The sequence below is a fragment of the Ovis aries genome, chromosome 3, assembly GCF_016772045.2.
Source record: "Ovis aries strain OAR_USU_Benz2616 breed Rambouillet chromosome 3, ARS-UI_Ramb_v3.0, whole genome shotgun sequence".
NCBI lineage: Eukaryota > Metazoa > Chordata > Mammalia > Artiodactyla > Bovidae > Ovis > Ovis aries.
Genome location: NC_056056.1, coordinates 132839895 through 132854539, shown reverse-complemented (window position 1 = coordinate 132854539; position 14645 = coordinate 132839895). Strand labels below are relative to the sequence as shown.

At 45.4% G+C, this 14645-nt stretch overlaps 1 long non-coding RNA gene across 1 annotated transcript in view; it reads left to right on the top strand.

Annotated features, from left to right (window-relative positions):
- Window positions 1–14645, top strand: part of LOC114113972 (uncharacterized) — a 16879-nt gene extending 2234 nt beyond the window's left edge. Inside the window, exon 2 of the long non-coding RNA XR_003588788.3 lies at window positions 14297–14645. This is a non-coding gene — a long non-coding RNA (uncharacterized LOC114113972). The remainder of the gene's footprint in view (window positions 1–14296) is intronic.

The following is a 14645-nucleotide window of genomic DNA, read 5'->3' as shown; positions in this document are numbered from 1 at the left end:
GCAAAACTTCCACAGCTCGTAGGAGCCGCCGCCACTAGCCAGTTGTTGCAGCTGTTTGTTGCGACAATTTAGTCCCCTCTCAGATATCTCTAACAATCCAAAGGAGAATTGGAGGAGCCCGTGTCTGATATGTTTATTTCTCCCTTACCTCCATTCAGTGGTAGTCTCTGGATTCATACACCTGGCTTCCCAAATTGCTGTGTGACCTTGGGCAAGCTGTTTAACCTCTCTATATCGATCTTCTTTTATGTAATTTGGGAATGATAATAATTCTTCATTGTCGTTTAGTCATTAAGTCTCATCTGACCCTTTTGGGACCCCATGGACTGTAGACAGCCAGGCTACTCTGTGGGATATCTCCAGGCAAGAATACTGGAGTGGGTTGGCTTTTCCTTCTCCAGGGGATCTTCCCGACCCAGGAATCTAACCCAAGTCTCCTGCTTGGTAGGAGGATTCTTTATCACTGAGCCACCTGAGAAGCCTGATAATAATGCTTGCTCAGCAGCAAATATTGGGGTAATATACATGAAGCTTTTGGGCTTCTCAGGTGGTGCAGTGGCAAAGAATCTACCTGCCAATGCAGGAGACGGAGTTTCCATGCCTGGGTCAGGATGATCTCCTGGAGGAGGAAATGGTAACCCCCTCCAGTATTCTTGCTGGGAAAATCCCAGGGACAGAGCAACCTGGAGGGCTACAGCCCATGGGGTTGCAAAGAGTTGGATGTGACTGTGCAGAGATACCTGAAACTTTTAGCAAGGAGCTTGGAACTTAGTTCAATAAATGCTAGTAATATAATAATTTTTTTTTTTTTTTTGGTGTTAGTAGTAGGTTATCTGGAGAAGGCAATGGCAACCCACTCCAGTACTCTTGCCTGGAAAATCCCATGGATGGAGGAGCCTGGTAGGCTGCAGTCCATGGGGTTGCTAAGAGTCCAACACGACTGAGCGACTTCACTTTCACTTTTCACTTTCATACATTGGAGAAGGAAATGGCAACCCACTCCAGTGTTCTTGCCTGGAGAATCCCAGGGACGGGGGAGCCTGGTGGGCTGCCGTCTCTGGGGTCGCACAGAGTCAGACGCGACTGAAGTGACTTAGCAGCAGCAGCAGCAGTAGTGTTATAGTTGGGAGCATGGCAGCTCAATTCTGCTCTGCTTCCTAGAGACTTTATTGCAAGCTTCTTGCAATGATAGCTCCTGAAAGAAACTAAATCATGGCTTACTGAACTTATTTACCTACATAAATCACACAAAGGAGTTACTTGACAGGCTAGTGAATCGGGGTCTGTGGGGAGGGCTGAGAATTCCCAGGGCTGTTGCTTCCAGGTTTGCAACCAGGCATTAAATCCGGAGGCATGAGACTACAAAAAGTGGTTGGAGATATGTGCAGAGGGGTGAATTTGAAGACAGCAAAATATGATCCAAGAGAACTTTAGCTAAGAGTCTAGGGATTTTCTTAACCAAGGGCTTGAGAGAGGGTTCTTCCTTCACTTCACTGAGGGAAAACTAGGGTCCAGAAAGGAAAGGGTGTGGAGCCAGAACTATCCTTTCCAATCAATCCTTTTCTTTTCCTACCAGACCATGTAACAAGGTTGGCCTGATTGGCCAGTTTTTCTAAGGACTGTTAGTGGCAGATTCTGACTGGTTAGCCACCTCCCTGCACAGTGGTGACGGTGAAATGAGATTGATCTTTTCTTTCGTAGGATTGGTTAACAGCCCTCAGCGGGGCCAGAGACTCATTTTAATTGACTGGAGAGGCCAGGAGGAAGGTCCAGCACCTTTCATATAGAGAGTTCTTTTTCCACAAAGGTCACCAAGAAAGAGTCTTGACTAGCTTATGCATATTTGCCTTTGGACTGGAAATAATAGCTTAGAGAAGAAAAATCAAGAGTCATGCAGGCATGCTACAGTTCAATTTGAAACCCAAACAGAGAGAGGGATTCACAGAGGGAAAGAGAAGAGCGGTAAAGAGAGAGACTAAGACACAGAGAAATTAAAGAAAAAAGTAGCCAAAGAGGATGGATTTGAATAATTTGGTTTTCATTTCTGGTGGTTTAAGAGGAGGCTACTTTATGATGCATTTTTTTAGGTGCATGTGTTGCCAGCACGTGGCATGGGAAGAACAGCTGTCTTGGAGGCAGGAGACTAGGAATCTGGTCCCAGCCCTGCTACTAACTAGCTGAGTAGCTGTGCAAGTTACTTCATCTCTCAAAGTTTTAGTGTCTCCGTTTGGAAAAATCAGGGGGAGAAGTAGGTGATCTGTAAGGTTCCATCCAATATTAACTCTCCTCATTCTGACAAGCAGTCTGTTTTCTAAAGCTGAAGTGGTAACTTTACACTGCCAATAAGGACTGTTCTTGGGTGCTGTGTTCCTCTATTTATTTGAGTTTATTAATTTCAGGCTTTGGGGACTGGTAGGCACTGACTGATGGATTTTTCTGTTTTCTCTTGCTAAGTCAGTTCCCCAGAACAACAGGATTGTAAGCCATCAGTAAACCTCCCTACTCTTGGAGGAAAAAAACAGTAGATGGAAGAAGAAAAAGTGTCATGGGTATCCAGGATTCCAGGACAGGGATCAGTGGAAGGGTTGGTGAGAGAAGGCCAGAGAAGTTTTTGTGGGAAGAACCTAAGTTGTTTTGAATTTGTAAGATGAACTTATACATGCCCTACATATTTATCTAGAAACAATGATTAAGTATATATGTGAACAAATTTGGTCCCTGCCATTTATTGTCTCCCAAGCCAAAGCACACACAGAGACAAAACAGAAAGTGAAAGTCATTGTGATAATTGACAGACGTATACCACCCTGTGTAAAGCAGATAGCTAGTGGGAGCCGCTGTATAGCGCAGGGAGCTCAGCTTAGTGCTCTGTGATGACCTATAGGGGTGGAAAGGGGCAAGGTGGGAGGGAGGTCCAAGAGAGAGGGGATTTATATGTACATATCTCTGATGCTGGGAGGGATTGAGGGCAGGAGGAGAAGGGGACGACAGAGGATGAGATGGCTGGATGGCATCATCGACTCGATGGACATGAGTTTGAGTGAACTCCAGGAGTTGGTGATGGACAGGGAGGCCTGGTGTGCTGTGCGATTCATGGGGTCACAAAAAGTCAGAGACGACTGAGCGACTGAACTGAACTGATAGCTGATTCACTGTCTTGAACGCACAAACTAACATATTGTAGAGCAATTACACTCCAATTGAAAAAAAAAAAGGTCATTGTGATACATTGTAAAGAGCTTAAGACTGAAAGTTAGAGATCTGAATGTAGATGTGTAGATATCTTTAAAAAAATAATTTACTTAATTTATTTTTGGCTGTGCTGAGTCTTCATTGCTGTGCAGTTTTCTCTCGCTGCAGAGAGCAGGGGCTACTCTCTAGTCGCAGTGCCTTCTCTTATTGCAGAACACAGGCTATAGTAAACATGGGCTCAGTGGTTGCGCTTCCCCGGATCTAGAGCACAGGCTCAATAATTGTGGCCCATGGGTTTAGTTGCTCCAAGGCATGTGGGATCTTCCCGGATCAGAGATTGCCCCCATGTCTCCTGCATTGGCAGGTGGCCTCTTCACCACTGAGCCACCAGGCAAACCCTAAATTTGGGACTGTTCTTAATTATGTGACTTTGAAAAAAATCAATTCACCTCTCTGGACTTCAGTTTTCTTAAGTGCACATTGTAGGGAAACACTTGCTGATTATTGAATTCTTTTTCGGCTTTAAATATAAGCAACATAGATCTGTTCTTCCTGTTTTGCCCTCGTCTCCTGTGACTTTAAGTATTCAACCAGTATTAACTGAGCATCTACAGTATGTGAGGTGCTGTACCATATATTGTGATTAGGAATAAAAAAGGAGAAAGCACAGTCCCTTGTCTTCATAAGTTTATGATCAGTAGGAAAAACATGTACGTATATAACTATAACTTGCAGCAAAATTTAATGGGTTATGAAGAGTTGGACATGACTGAGCGACTTCACTTTCGCGTTTCACTTTCATGCACTGGAGAAGGAAATGGCAACCCACTCCAGTGTTCTTGCCTGGAGAATCCCAGGGACGGGGGAGCCTGGTGGGCTGCCGTCTATAGGGTCTCACAGAGTCGGACACGACTGAAGCGACTTAACAGCAGCATGGGTTATAGGAGTTGAAGAAGCAGTATGATTTCCATTTAGAATGATCAAGGGGGCACTATGATTAAAAAGTAGGTTTTTTTTCTTCTTTAAAAAAAAAATAAAGTGTTTGAATTACATAAGGGAATGCCATTAATGAATATAATTTATGCAACAGATATTTTTGGAGATCCTACTATGTGCCAGGTGCTGTTCCAGGTGCTGGAAACTCAGATATGAATAAAAGACAAAAATCCTTGCCTCCTCAGAGGTGACTTTAATATAAATTATGAAGCATAATAATAAAATAGACATCCATTAAATGACCCCCAGTTTAGGAAAAGAAACAAATAACCTACTAATACCACTGAGCCCCCCTCCCCCATGCATTGCTCCTATAGTAAAGTAATCCTTGAATTTTATGTTTATCATTTCAAGATTTTTCCTCAGATTTTTACCGTATTGCTTGTCTTTTTCCCCTCCTGTTCTAAAAGTGATATAATATTATTTGTATCCTTCTTTACTTGCTCTTTTCATTCAACATTATGTTTCTAAGATTCATTGAAGCTGATGTAGGTAGCTATAATTTATATTCACTGCTGTATCATCGGAGAAGGCAATGACACACCACTCCAGTACTCTTGCCTGGAAAATCCCATGGATGGAGGAGCCTGGCGGGCTGCAGTCCATGGGGTTTCGAAGAGTTGGACATGACTGAGTGACTTCACTTTCACTTTTCACTTTCATGCATTGGAGAAGGAAATGGCAACCCACTCCAGTGTTCTTGCCTGGAGAATCCCAGGGATAGGGGAGCCTGGTGGGCTGCCATCTATAGGGTCTCACAGAGTCGGATATGACTGAAGCGACTTAGCAGTAGCAGCAGCAGCAGCAGCTGTATCATAGCCCACCAATTTGTCAATTAATTTCCCTGTTGAAGAGTATTTAGGATTGTTTTCAGTTGTTTGCCACTACAAACAATGCTGCTCAGAGCATTTATCCTAGTATACATGGATAAGAGTTTCTTCAGGGTACATATGTATGAATTGCTGGGTTGAAGCATATGCATTTTTCAACCTCTCTGGATAATGTCGAATTGTTTACCAATATTTATGCCTACTAAAGTATTTAAGACTTCCCTGGTGGCTCAGACGGTAAAAGCCTCTGCCTACAACGCGGGAGACCCAGGTTCGATCCCTGGGTTGGGAAGATCCTCTGGAGAAGGAAATAGCAGCCCACTCCAGTTCTTGCCTGGAAAATCCCATGGACAGAGGAGCTTGGCAGGCTGCAGTCCATGGGGTCGCAGAGAGTCAGACATGACTGAGTGACTTATGTAAAGTATTTAAGAGTTTTGATTGCTACCCTGTCTTTACCAATTTTGGTATTTAGTCAATCTGTTGGATATAAAATGGTGACTTGAATTTATACTTAATTATATTTGCCTTATTATTAGTGAAGTTGAGCATCTTTTCATGTATTTATTGGCCACTCATGCTTCTCCTTATGTGAAATGCCTATTCATGTATGTCTTCTGCCCATTTCCTATTGGGTTATTTGTCAGCTCCCTGTGGATTTTTAGGAATTAACAAATATAGGTAGCCTAGTCCTGATTCTTTGTTAGTATCAGTTATCTCCTTCCAGTTTTTAGCAGGGTTGGGATTTTAGTAGAGGCTTAAAGGATGGATGATTTCAGTTCCAGCTCAGAGTCCTCATTTAGTTGGATTAATTAATTCTTAATTCATTCATCAAATATTTATTGAATGTCTAGCCAGACGTCATGCTAGACTCTGAGAATACGAATATATTCCACACTTGCTCACCAGTTACCACTTCCAAGATCTGTCTGGGTTCAAGCCAGTGACATCTCCTGGAGGACCACTACTATGGCCTCCTAGCTATTCTGCCTTTTCCAGTCTGGTCTTGCCTCAGTCTACTCACTACCCAATAAGCAGCTAAAGTGATCTATTGAAATGTAGATCAGATCATGCAACTTAAAACTTCCCAATGATTTTCCAGTTCTCATAGAAAAAAAATTCATAGTTCAGCTACACTAGGCTCCTATTGAGCCTCAGTCACACCACACTTACTTGTTTCTCCTCGGAACCTTTGCTGTTTCCTCCGCCTGGATCATTCTCCTAGGTTATGCTCTTATTTCATCTAAGTCTCATTTCAAATATCACCTCCTTAGAGAGGGCTTTTCTGACCACCCAATCTAAATAGCCGCCACTCCCCGGCCCCTTTTAACTTTCTGGCCACGCTGCTTGTGAGATCTGAATTCCAGGACCAGAGATGGGTCCCGGAGGGGTCCAGGGGCCCAGAGATTCCAGGACCCAGCTGCCTGCTCATTGAAAGCACAGACTCTTAACCACTGGACCACCAGGAAACTCCTCCACCTTCCCTTCTTTATCTCATATCCTCCTTCATTTTTCTTTTTAGCACTTATCATAGTTTTATTTTTATTGCTTTTTTCTTCACTAGAATATAAGCTCCACTAGTTGAGAGACCTTGTTACCACTGTATCCTCGGCATTTAGAAAAGTACCTGGCACTTAATAGGCTCTCAGTAGAAATTTTGTGAATGATTGAATGGTGAATCAGATAGAGTCCTTGCCCTTAAAAAGCTTTAGTCTATCAGGGAATACAGGGAAACAAAAGGCAGATAATTTCAACACAATTTGACAGTGTTCTAAGATGGATAAGCACTGGATGCTGTGGGAATGCATGGGGAGGACATATATTTCGGTCCTGAGAACTAGTAGTCAAGGGAGGCTTCCAAGATGAGGTGACATTTACAAGAAACTCAAAGGACCTGGAAAGATAGGGAGTAGAAGGATGTTCCACAGAGAAGGAGCAGTAAGGACAAAGCTTGAAGAGAGGGATAAGTGGTCTCTTCCACAAAGGCAAGTAATTCAGTGTGGTCAGAATGAATAGTTGTGAGTGCAACAGAGCGCAGAGACTGGTTATTAGTGGCTAGATCCTGAAGGATCTTGAGCATCAAACTCAAGCCATTTGGATTTTATCCAGAAAGCAGCCAGAAGCCATTTAAACCAGAGAATGAGCTCAGACTTGCATTTTAGGAAAATCACTGTAGGTCTAGTGTGCAGAGTGGATGAGAGGGGCAGGACTGGGGACAGGGAGTGCTGTCGGGGACTGTCGTCAGAGTCCAGGTGGGAGATGGTGGTGGCCTGAGCTCGGGGGTGATAGCTGGGATGGAGAAAAGTAGGCAGAGCTCAAGAGGTTTAGGAAGAAGAGCCAGTGGGCCTCAGTGATTGATTGCTATGGGGGATGAAGGAAGTGAGAGAGGTGAAGACAGTGCCCAGTTCTCTGGCCTGGGTCACTGAGTGGTGCCATTCTCTGATTAGAAAAGAGTCAGAGGGTTAGAGTGAGATGAGCGGGCCAACCCTTGATACTTGTGAGGCCCAGGGCAAGGTAAAAAATATAGCCTACATACCAAATGTCTAAATATGTACAAGTTATAAATCAAAGCTAACAAACTGTTAAATAAAACATGTTCTACCCTCTTACCTTGACAAATATATCAATATCAGCTGGAAGATTTATATTTAGAATCCTGGGACTCTTCCAGCCCCAGTCTGACCCTTGGGTTCTCTCTCCGTTTCTTACTCCATCCCTCTACCTGAGGGGCCTCACACCAAAGTGCGTGCTGGGGGCAGCCTCACCTCTAAATTCCACACCAACAAGGCTGGTGCTGCCTCCGCAGCAGCTCCTTCTGTGTTCTCAGGAAATCAACCCCCAGCAAGAGGTCCTGGAAGTCAGCTTGGGGCAAATTGGCAGAATAGTCTGGCCACTGGAGCATGGTCTAGGAGTGGGCAGATGTGAGCTCTGGGTAGGCACACCCCCTTGGCCTAAAGTTATTCGCCCCCTGCAGGAGGAAGAGACCTGAAACCGTCGCCCAGGGTAGAGGTCCCTCTTGCCTGGTCTAAGGGCATAGACTCTGAAATCATACAGACTGGGTTCAAACCCCTATCCTCATGTTTATTTACTCTTCTTTGAACCTGGGCAGACTCTCTGAGCCTGTTTCCTTTGTTGTAAAATGGCAATAGTAACATCTACCTCATAGGGTTATTGTGAGAATTAAATAAGGGTATCATTCCTGTGTGTTCATTGGAAGGACTGATGCTAAGGCTGAAACTCCAATACTTTGGCCACCTCATGTGAAAAGTTGACTGATTGGAAAGACCCTGATACTGGGAGGGATTGGGGGCAGGAGGAGAAGGGGACGACAGAGGATGAGATGGCTGGATGGCATCACTGACTCGATGGACATGAGTTTGAGTGAACTCCAGGAGTTGGTGATGGACAGGGAGGCCTGGCGTGCTTCGATTCATGGGGTCACAAAGAGTCTGACACAACTGAGCAACTGAGCTGAACTGAACTGAATATATGCAGAGCACCTGGTATTTAATATTCCCCTCCCCTCTCCCCAGTTTACATTGTTTTCTTCCCATTCATCACCGCCTTCCCTCAGACTAATCATGGAGGCTGGAGAAAACATGAAGTTTCTCCTAGGTAAATTTTTTTTTTTCTGGGAGGAGTGGGTCCAGGAAAAACGAGTTTATAAAGGAAACAGTAACAATCTAGGCAGCAGTAATCCCAGCTCAGGCTAGGGCCAGGTGGGAAAGGGGGAGTCAGTTGTCTTGTGTGTAGATGAATGAGAAATGGTAATAGCGTAATTGCTTTTACAATCTGTTTGTTTTGCTGACAGTAGCAGCTGGTTACTGTTTCGATTCTTGGTTTTCATGTTAAGACAGGGGAAGAAGGTGTGAATAGAAAAAGAAAAAAGAATAGAAAATCCAAACGTAATTTCTTGGAGACCAGGAAACTGGTCAGAAACATGGTTGAAAACACAGACGGTTTCCATCTTTCAGACATGGACTGGTCCTCTCTAAGTTGATCTTGCATTGTTGTGTAACATGTATAGATTCTTACCACATGCTGTCACTGTCTCTACTCCTGCAGCTAGAATGCCCTTTCTCTCCTCAGCTGTTCCAAATTCTACCCAATTTCAGGCTCACTCCTTCCATGGTAAGTATGACCCTCCCCACTTCCTCTGAGCTCTTCCTAGTCTGTATCTGTGCTGTGCTAAGTCGCTCCAGTTGTGTCCGACTCTTTGGACTCTATGGACCATAGCCCACCAGGCTTCTCTGTCCATGGGAATTTTCCAGGCAAGAATACTGGAATGGGTTGCCATACTCTCTTCCAGGGGATCTACCTGACCCCAGGGATCAAACCAGCATCTCTTGCATCTCCTGTATTGGCAGGCGAATTCTTTACCACTAGTGCCACCTGGAAGCCCCTAGTCTATATCCCTTAGAATTTATTCATGGTCTTAATATGTTTAGTCTTGTTCTCTTATCCTTTAAAAATTATTTTAATTTTTAAAAATTTATTTATTTGACAGAGTGGTATGTGGGATCTTAGTTCCCCAACCAAGGATCAAACCCGTGCACCCTCAAGTGGGAGCTCGGGCCTTAACCACTGGATTGCCAGGGAAGTCCTGTTCATTTATCCTTTTATGTGTGTAAGTCTGGTCTCCCCAACAAGAGTTTAAGCTTATTAAGGGAAGGAACTATATTTCTATTTCTCTTTCATTTCCCATAGTGTCTATATATTCACTTAATATACATTTATGGCATTACCATGTGCCTAAACTGGGGTTTAGGTGCTGGGGATACAAAAATGAAATATATATATATATATATTTCCTCTTCAGTAGTGGAGCTAGTAATGGACTCATGGTTTAATAACTGCCTATAAAAGTGTTGAACACATAATGGTTCCTCAATAGAGGTTTGATGGATTGATGAACCATGCTGCTTTTTGACTAGGCATTCAATGAATGAATGAATGAATGAATGAAATTACTGGATAACAACCCTGCAAGCTGTTCCAGGTGTATCCCTCCTATATGAAACTAGTTCTCACAGACTTAAAGGTGTGAGACTAGTTTGAGGGGAGAAGTGTTCTCTGCTGCTGCTGCTGCTGCTGCTAAGTTGCTTCAGTCGTATCCGACTCTGTGCAACCCCATAGATGGCAGCCCACCAGGCTCCCCTGTCCCTGGGATTCTCCAGGCAAGAACACTGGAGTGGGTTGCCATTTCCTTCTCCAATGCATGAAAGTGAAAAGTGAAAGTGAAGTCGCTCAGTCATGTCCAACTCCAAGCGACCCCATGGACTGCAGCCCACCAGGCTCCTCCATCCATGGGATTTTCCAGGCAAGAGTACTGGAGTGGGGTGCCATTGCCTTTTCCGGAAGTGCTCTCTAGAGGCATCAAAACAGAGAGCCTACTGTCTTTTCAAGGCAGTGTTCACTCCTTTCCTTAAGGCCTAGTGATTAAACCACAAAGCATTTTACAGGCATTGGTGAATACCTTTTGCCAATTTGTGTCATTCAGGTTGTAAACTATGCGAAACTGTGTCCATTTTTTTCATAATAAAAAAACAGGTATTATTGAATATTGATTATGTGCCAGATATTTTGCTGATTTCTTTACATGAATTATTTAAATCCTAACAACAACCCTATGAAGTAGATATGATTATTATCCCACTTTACAGAAGAGGAAACTCAGGCACAGCTAGGAAGCAAGAAAAGACAGAACTTGAATCCAGGAAGTCTGTGCTGTCCAGGCAATGAATTGGGAGAGTGGAGAGCTGAGTTCTTCAGTCCACCCTGCTGTATGCTTGCTGTGTGTTCTGCAAAAATCATCTCAGCTCTCTGGTCTTCGGCTCCTTCTGATCACCAATCTTAAAGCCTATTCTTTTGAATTCAAGTCCTCTGCTTCTCCACCAATATCAATTGCCTAAATCTGGTTGTGATCCCCTAAATCTCATCTTTAATCTCCTTGTAGTGTACGAGGCAGCTTGTGATATTGTGTTATTCATAACTGGAGCATCCTTTTCTAAGACATTGTATATGAAGACCTTGATGACTTCTTGAATGTCTTGGTTCATGGCTGCAGCTGATAGAGCTGCAGATGGACCCCTGAACCCAATTTGTTCCTGTGATTCCATCCCTCAACTCCTGCTGCTGCTGCTGCTGCTAAGTCGCTTCAGTTGTGTCCGACTCTGTGAGACCCCACAGACGGCAGCCCACTAGGCTCCTCTCTCTCTGGGATTCTCCAGGCAAGAACACTGGAGTGGGTTGCCATTTCCTTCTCCAGTGCATGAAAGTGAAAAGCAAAAGTGAAGTCGCTCAGTCGTGCCCGACTCTTAGCGACCCCATGGACTGCAGCCTACCTCCGTCCATGGGATTTTCCAGGCAAGAGAACTGGAGTGGGGTGCCATTGCCTTCTCCACTCCTCAACTCCTAGTTGAGTAAAAATATTTCCCAGTATTCAGGATGCTTGTTATCATGAATCCATTCAGAGGACACAGCCAAAACCAGGCACTAATCAAAAGGAAGGTGGTGGGTCTGATTCATTTCTGTGTGTGGAGATTGATCAACACAGGCAAGAGACTGAGACCAGGTAACGTGAAAGAGTAGGCATGAGTGGATTTGAAAGGTCGATTTCTCTGAGGAGCCTCCACATAGAAACTGAAGCTGCTCAAATCCTCCATTTTGTCCCTTCATATCTGGAATTTTTCCTTCCTTGTATGCAGACAAAGGATAATAATTATCTGAACAAGTGTGCTTGGTTAGCTGGCATCAGTGTTTTAAATTGGTATGCTTAAATAAAAATTGGCTTGCTGTACCCCTCATGTTGTTACTTGACTTAGCTCTCTCTGCTTAGTCTCTCTTGTCTGTGCATCAGGAGTAGCTGTGTGTTCTGTTCTCACCAGGGCAGCCTCTGGCTGGGGTGCCTACTAGTGTCCTTTCCTAGAGCTTCTTTAATACCAGGCAACCTGGCAGGATGGTTTTTATGTCCCTGCCCTCACTTCCTTCCCTGCCTCCAATTTCATCTTGTTGTTTTCCAGAATCATTTGCATAGTTCTCCTGTATGTATTTTTCCCAACCTTCCCCATCCCTGCATACAATTCTACAGAGAACAGGGATAAATATCTACTAAAGAGAAATCAATCTCTCCCCCGGCCACCCCACCCCTTCTCTCCCTTTCTCTCTCTATCTCTCTTACACACACAAACACACAGAATGGATGGCAGACTTCAGTTCTCTTCTGACCTTATCATGCTCCCGAATATCAAATCAAGATCACTCCCCAAGCCCAAACCCAAGCCTAAAAAGCAACACAGAGAAAGAGAGAATCACTTTTCTTCTAGGAGATGAATGCACCCCTTTTGGGGATCCACCTGAGGTTATTGAAGGGCTTAATTTCTGAAGAATCTGCTTCTGACAGTTTTGCATGTATTCCTGTGTGTTATGGGTTTGTAAAGATGTCTTCCTTAAGCAGAAGTTAACTTTGGTTGTAGGTTATAATTCTGTGAGTGTGGGAGAGTAATTTTGGCGAGGACAAAAATCCTGTTTTATCATTTAAAATGGATTCAAAGGGAAGCCCTGGTACCCGCCTTCTGGGAGGCAGATCTCTGGGTCAGATGGGATGAACCAGAGGAGAGAACACTTGAACTTTGTTTACAAACCAGCATAACATACAATGACAAACGAGTTCACGCAAGGGCACCCACAGCTTCAAATGGAGGACAGAACTGGGAAAGAGTGCTGGCACAAGGGCAGTACTGAGAAAATTTGGGAAAGTTTCTTGGAGGGAGCAGTGCGCGGCGAGGGGGGCTGGGAACCGTGGCTGAGGGAACGCACACCCGGGCTGCCTTTCCCGGGGTCTCCTGGTGGCGAGCTGGGTGAGGTGCTCTCTGGGCAGGCCCGCTCTCTGCGTCCCTCCATCACCGATCTCTCCAGCTCTCTCGCCTCCTCCATGCCATCCCCGGGCCCGTTCCTCCACATCCACTCCTCTTAGCTCCCCCTCAATAATCTCCTGATATCTCTTCAAATCCAATTATCGAATTAATTGACGTGCTAACCGAGAGGCAAACAGAAAGGGGCGGCAAACACCGGTCGGCTCAGATTTATCCTCTGGCCTCCGTAGGCCCTGGCCGGGCGAGATTTACTGGGCCTCGAACACGACGACAGTTCAAACCTTTGATTAATCATGTTTTTCTCCCGGCCCCATAATTTAGTTGCTCTTTTTCCCTCCCTGCTTTTTTTTTTTTTTTTTTTATCAGTGGAAACAGAGACAGAGTCCTCATCAGCTTCAATTACAAATATTAAGCCCCCGGACAGCACTTTGACAGAGAGGCGGCCAGCCCCAACTCCTTCCCGCCCCCCTAAATCATCCCCGAATTAACATCACAATCGGCGGCTGGCGCGCGTTCAGATTTAAATGGTGGCATATTGTTCGCGGACGGTCTAGTTCAGACCAGCGGGTTCTCAGTTCCCGGCGGCGGCCCCCGCCGCTCCCCCTCACTGCCCCCTCCTGGCTCCCGGGATGCTGTGACTCAGGAGCCGCGGGAGGCTCCGGAGCCGGGTCTCCAGCAGCGGAGGCTGCAGGCGGGGGTACACCGGAGTGGGGGCGAGCGGGCTGGTGAGAGGGTGTAGAGTGACGAGCGGGGGGGGGGTCGAGTCAGGCACACGGAGAGGAAACTGCAGATGTAGAGTGGAGGGGAGGGGGCCGAGGCCGGGCAGAGGCGGGTGAGTTTGGGGGTAGCGGGAGAATGGCATTGAGGCAAATGAGATGCAAATGAAGATGCAGAAACCACGGGTTTGAGAACGCCACTATATAGCCACTATATGGCCGCCTCGACCTTGACGCAGTCTGCAGGGCATCCTTGGGTCGTGGTGGAGGGGCCATTCTGTAGGGAAATCTCTAGCTCTTTGAGTCTTGCGGTGTGAAAGAAGAACGTGGGACAGGATTTCTCGTTTCCTGAGCATGTTAGAGAAAATGGTTCATAAACTACAGCCAGGAGGCTTGAAGGTAGGCCTCAGAAAGGACTTCCTAAATGGGAAGACTGAGTATGAGGCTGGAATACCTCCTGGGGATTTTTTTGGATTAGAAGACTTTAGAAGCAGCCAGATTTCTCTGAAGGCGTTTTGGGGAAACGGTAACTATTTGGCTCTGTCCCACTGTGGAGGAGAAAAGGAAGGGTGATTCCCCTGACCCCATTAATCCTTTAAGAATGAAGGAACTCAGGAAGAAAAATGACAGTCCAAGAGTCTAGGCTTCCAGATATTTTCATATCCACCTGTCTCTCCGGTCTTGCCCGCAGCGATCTCCGGGACCTCATTTCTGCCTAGCAACATCACAACCAATCAAGATGCAATTAGGCCTGGCAGTTCGGCTCATCCTTCACTGGGATTGGCTGCTGGCGGTGAGCGCATCCTAAGTTTTCATTGGCTGACGGCCACCTGTATGGAAATAAGAATGGCAGGGGACTCTGCGACGTGGACCTGTGGCTTACTGCACTGAAACCTGCAAGCTCAGAGCCAGAACTCCTGGGCTTTTTTTCTGCCTTCTCTCCCTGTTCTTCCCCAAAGAGATATCTCAAACTTTTCCCTCAGCGCCTCTGTCTGAGGCCCAGTCGAAAAGAAATTCGCAAAAAATAAGGCGAATTTGTA